Here is a 6,049-nt window from a genome sequence, read left to right as displayed (position 1 = left end):
AATTAAAAATAGGATTTAATTAAAAATTAAATTAAAAAATAGGAGTTTTTATCAATCCATGCTGACTTTTATTAATCACTGCATTTTTTTCAAGATGCTTGCAAGATGGATTTTTTATTTTTCCAGGAATTGATGTCAGACTAACTGGTCTGTAGCTCCCAGGTTCATCTTTTTTCCCCTTTTTGAAGATAGGGACAACATTAGCCCTTCTCCAGTCATCTGGCACTTTTCCTCTTTTCCAAGATTTATCAAAGATAATACCCAGTGGTTCTGAGAGTTCCTCTGCTAGCTCTTCTATGACTTTGAGATGGAGTTCATCAGGCCCTGGAGATTTGAATGTGTTTATTCTGTCTAGGTATTTCTTGACCATTTGTCTGTCAATCTTGACGTGCCATCTCTCACTTCCAGCTTGTACTTCCTCTTGAATGCAGATTTCTTTGTGGGAGAAGACTTAGGTGAAGTAGGAATTGAGCACCTCTGCCTTTTCCTTGTCATACGTCAGCACTCTGCCATCCACCTTAAGTAGCTGGACACCCTTCTCTTTCTCATGGCTTTTGTTCTGGATGTATCTCAAGAAGTCTTTCTTGTTGTGCTTAGCATCTCTTGCTATTCTCAGTTGATTTTCTGCTTTGCCCTTCCTGATGCTATTCCTGCAATTCCTTGCTATTTGTTTATATTCTTCTTTTGTGGCCTGGCCCTGGTTCCACTTCCTGTATATGTTCTTTTTTTTCTTTCAGGCTGTCAATTAACTTTTTGTGTAGCCACATGGACTCCCTCTGCTCTCGCCTACACCTTTTTCTTAATGGAATTGTTTGTAGATGTGTTTGGAGAATTTCTTTTTCAAGATTTCCCACCCTTCTTGAATGCCTTTCCCCTTAAGGGTGTGTTGCCATGGCACTTCACTTACACTTACCATTTTTCTGAGTTCCCAGCTGTCTTTCCTGAAGTCCAGGATACATCCAGTGAGCCTTTGTCTCCTTTATAATTGAGAATTCAAGTATTGCATGGTCACTTCGCCCCAAGCCTTCCCATAGTTGTTATTTTGTCCACTAGGCCATTCCATTCATCCATCCATCCATCAAAAGCTTTTCTATCCTGTCCCCTACAGAATGTCTTGGGATGGTTAATATTAAATCGAGGATAGCTGATCCTCTCATACGTTCCTCTACTTTCTGCTGGAGAAAGTTGTCAGCAACACATGTCAGGAATCTCTTGGAGGGACCATGCTTGGCAGAATTTGCCTCCCAGCAAACATCAGGGAAATTGAAGTCTCCCATGATGACTATGCCATTCTTTTTGGAAGTGCTGGCAAGTTGCTTTTTGAAGGTTGCATCCTTGTCCTCTTTTTGACTGGGTGGTTGGTAATATATGCCAATAATTATGTTTTTCTTATTTTTGCTCCCTTTAAATTTAGCCAGATGCTTTCAATGGGGCTACTAAGTTCCTCTTTTTGTATTTCTCTGCAGATATATATGTCTGTTACATATAGTGCAACTCCACCTTCCTCTTTGTTTTTTCTATTTTTCTTAAACAGGTTGTGTCCATCAATTGTAGAGTTCCAGTCATGTGAGTCATCCCACCAAGTTTCCATTATTCCTATGAGACCGTAATTGCCCTCATGTACTATGAGCTCAAATTCGTGTTGTTTGTTTCCCATACTCTGGGCACTGGTGTAGAGACATCGAAGTTCATTCTTGCTGTGCCCTGGTTTTCATCCTACATTTTTGGGAGCCTGGTGTTGGCCCCTGCTTGAGGTTTTTTCTCTGTTGAAGTACATAAGTCTCTGCTAGGTGATGGTGTGCCATGCTGCACATCTCCCTCCCCCACAGGTTCTAGTTTGAAGCCCTCCTGATGAACTTTTTCATGCAGTGGCCAAACGCCTGCTTCCCGTTCTTTGTGAGGTGCAGCCCGTCATTTGCCAGTAGTCCGTCTTCCAGGAAGCTTAGCTTGTGGTCCCAGAGTCAGCTTGTGGCCCCTACCTGAATCCTGCCAGCTCCTGCTCCCATTCTTGTCTCTAGTCTGCCCTCTCTTCCCAGGCATCTGCACCCATCCTCCCTGATCTCACCTTGCTCTAGAATATGACTGTTTTTCTGGATTTTGACCTTTGTGCTGTGCTCCTGAATTGTGTAATCTCAGGCTCTGTTTGCCTGGATCTGTTGTCTAACTGGCTTTTTACCATGGACTGCTAAACAAACATGCCTTTTGCCTCTGGCCAACCTGTGTACTGGTCCCAGTGTCTTGACCACAGTTGCTTGCTGCTCACGCTCTGAACTTTAAACAGGCATCTCCCCTGAATGTTCTGCAGTGAAGGCAGAGAAAAAATTCATTTAACTTCCAATTCCAATGGTCCAATAACCTCTCCACTTCAGTGCTCCCATTTTAGCCCCAGGGTTTCAAGCTTTTGCATACAAAGAGCTCAGCACAGCATCCTTCTATGAACACATGCAACTTTGTCCTAACCAACTGTTATCATGTGTCACTGCCACGCTATACAACTCTGGGGCACCTGCAACTGGAGTGTTGTGTTCAGTTCTGGGCTACACATTACAGGAAGGATATAGCCAGGTTAGAACTGGTGCAGTGTAGGGCTACAATGATGGTGGCCGGATTGCAGGGAAAGCCATATGAGACAAGAGTGAGGGAGCTGGGTGCTTTCAGCCTGGAGAAGAGGAGACTCTTCTGAACAATCAGAAACTTCCTCCATCCACTATTTGTTGCTAGTCGTGAAGTCATGTCCGACCCATCGTAACCCCATGAACAACATTCCTCCAGGCCTTCATGTCCTCCACCATCCCCCAGAGTCCACTTAAGCTCGCACCAACTGCTTCAGTGACTCCATCTAGCCACCTCATTCTCTGCCATCCCCTTCTTTTGCTGTCAATTGTTCCCAGCATTAGGCTTCTCTCCAGGGAGTCCTTCCTTCTCATTAGGTGGCCAAAGTATTTGAGTTTCATCTTCAGGATCTGGCCTTCTAAAGAGCAGTCAGGGTTGATCTCCTCTACGACTGACTGGTTTGATCGCCTTGCAGTCCAAGGGACTTGCAGGAGTCTCCTCCAGCACCACAATTCAAAGGCCTCAATCCTTCGGTGCTCAGCCTTCCTTAGGGTCCAGCTTTCACAGCCATACTTTGCAACTAGGAAAACCATAGCCTTCACTATACACACTATTGTTGGCAGCATGATAGCTCTGCTTTTTAGTATGCTGTCTAGATATGCCATAGTTTTCCTCCCAAGGAGCATTAATTTGCTGGCTGCAGTCCCCATCTGCTGTGATCTTGGAGCCCAGGAAAATAAAATCTGTCACTACCTCCATTTCTTGCCCATCTATTTGCCAGGAAGTGAGAGGACCAGATGCCATGATCTTAGTTTTCTTCATGTTGAGTTTCAAGCCAACTTTTGCACTCTCCTCCTTCACAGGCATCAAGAGGCTCTTTAGTTCCTCTTCACTTTCTGCCATTAGAGTGGTATCATCTGCATATCTGAGGTTGTTGATATTTCTCCCTGCTATCTTAATTCCACTTTGTGATTCATCTAGCCCTGCCTTTCTCATGATCTGCTCTGCATATAATAGACAGGGCGACAGTATACAGCCTTGCTGAACTTCTTTCTCAATTTTGAACCAGTCAGTGGTTCTATGTCCAGTTCTCAATGTTGCTTCTTGACCCGCATATATGGTTTCTCAAGAGACAAATAAGATGGTCTGGTCCTTTAAGAATTTGCCACAATTTGTTGTGATCCACACATTCAAAGGCTTTAGCATAGTCAATGAAGCAGAAGTAGATGTTTTTCTGGAACTCCCTAACTTTCTCCATGACCCAGTGTATGTTGGCAATTTGATCTCTAGTTCCTCTGCCTCTTTGAAACCCTGCCTGTATTTCTGGTAGTTCTCAGTCCACATACTGCTGGAGCCTAGCTTGTAGGATTCGGAACGTAACTTTGCTAGCATGTGAAATGAGTGCAATGGTGCGGTAGTTGGAACATTCTTTAGCATTGCCCTTTGGAATTGGAATGTAAACTGACCTTTTGCAATCCTGTGTCCACTGCTGAGTTTTCCAAATTTGCTGGCATATTGAGTGTAGCACTTTAACTGCATCGCCTTTTAGGATTTTGAATAGCTCAGCTGGAATACTGCCTCCTACAGTAGCTTTGTTGTTGCTCAGACTTCCTAAGGGCCATTTGATTTCACATTCCAGGATGTCTGGTTGAATTCAATGACCACCCCATCGTGGTTATCAGGGATGTTAAGATCTTTCTTGTATAGTTCTTCTGTGTAATTTTGCCACCTCTTCGTAATCTCTTCTGCCTTTGTTAGGTCCCTGCCATGTTGGGCCATTATCATGCCCATCTTTGTATGAAACGTTCCCTTCATATCTCCAATTTTCTTGAATAGCTCTCTGGTCCTCCCTATTCCATTCTTTTCTTCTGTTCCTTTAAGAAGGCATTCTTAAAGAAATACAGTGGTACCTTGGCTCACTAACTTAATCTGTTCCAGGACTCTGGTTGTGACCCAGATTGGTCATGAGCCAAGTTAAATTTCCCCATAAGGTTCAATGTAAATAAGGTTAATCTGTTCTGTAACCAATTTTAAATCAGAAAAATGTGAAGCAAAGTGACAACAACAAAGATCATGGCCATCTCCACCCTCCACACTACAAGCACAAGCACAAGCAAGGCCATCTCCCCGCCCGCCCCAGCACGACCGAGATCGCGCCTGTCATCCCTGCACGTGCCCGTCATCCTGGCGCGGTGGGGGGAGAGACAGGCGTGATTGTGGGCGCACTGGGGGAGGGAGAAATGGGTGCAAATGGTGTGCCGGGGGTGGGGAGATGGCCTCGATTGCAGTTCCGTTTGTGCAGGGAAGGCGTCCGTGATCAGAGGCACGCTCCTGCAGGAAAGACAGGCAGAATCTCAGCCATCTCCCCTGCGGCTCTGCTTTGCTGCTCCCGTCTTTCCTGCAGCAGCGCGCCTCTGATCACGGACGCCTTCCCTGCACGAATGGAACTGCGATCATGGCCATCTCCCCACCGGGGAGTGCGGGGGGATGGCAGCAATCTTGCTCGCCACCCAAAGCAGTGTTCACGACCCAAGTAAAATTTTTTCAGTAATTTTTGTTTGTGACCCGATCTGTTTGTGAGTCAAGGCGTTTGTGAGCTGAGGTACCACTGTAGTTCATTTAAGAAGGATTAAAGAAACTGTTCATCTCAGAAGGCATTCTTATCTCTTGTAGCTATTCTCTGGAATTCTGCATTCATTTGGGTGTATCTTTCTCTTTCTTCCTTGCCTTTCGCTTCCCTTCTTTCCTCAGCTATTTGTAAAGCTTCCTCAGACAGCCATTTTGCTTTCTTGCACTTCTTTTTCTTTGGGATGGTTTTAGTTGTACAATGTTGTGAGCCTCCATCTATAGTTCAGGCACTCTATCAGATCTAATTCTTTAAATCTATTTGTCACCTCTACTGTATATTCACCAGGAATATGATTTAGGTCATACCTGAGTGGCCTAGTGCTTTTCCCTACTTTCTTCAATTTAAGCCTAAATTTTGCAATAAGAAGCTCCTGATCTGAGCGAAAGTCAGCTCCTGGTTTATTTTTACTGACTGTACAGAGCTTCTGCATCTTTGGCTGCAGAGCACATAGTCAATCTGATTTCTGTGTTGACCATCTGGTGAGGTCTATGTGTAGAGTTGTCTCTTGGGTTGTTGGAAGAGTGTTTGCTATGACCATCGTATTCTCTTGCCAAAATTCTACCAGCCTGTGCCCTGCTTCATTTTGTACTCCAAGGCCAAACTTGCCTGTTATTCCAGTTATCTTTTGGCTTCCTACTTTAGCATTCCAATCCCCCATGATGATAAGAACATCATTTTTTGATGTTAATTCTAGAAGGTGTTGTAGGCCTTCATAGAACCGGTCAACTTCAGTCTCTTCAGCACCACTGGTTGGGGCATAGACTTGGACTACTGTGATGTTGAATGGTTTGCCTTGGATTCGAACTGAGATCATTCTGTCATTTTGGAGATTGTATCCCAGTACTGCTTTTCCTACTCTTTTATTGA

Source organism: Varanus komodoensis, unplaced genomic scaffold (genome assembly GCF_004798865.1).
Source record: "Varanus komodoensis strain SLA01 unplaced genomic scaffold, ASM479886v1 scaffold44_1, whole genome shotgun sequence".
NCBI classification, from domain to species: Eukaryota; Metazoa; Chordata; class Lepidosauria; order Squamata; family Varanidae; genus Varanus; species Varanus komodoensis.
The sequence above is the reverse complement of the archived record's forward strand: the minus strand, read 5'-3'. Positions refer to the sequence as shown.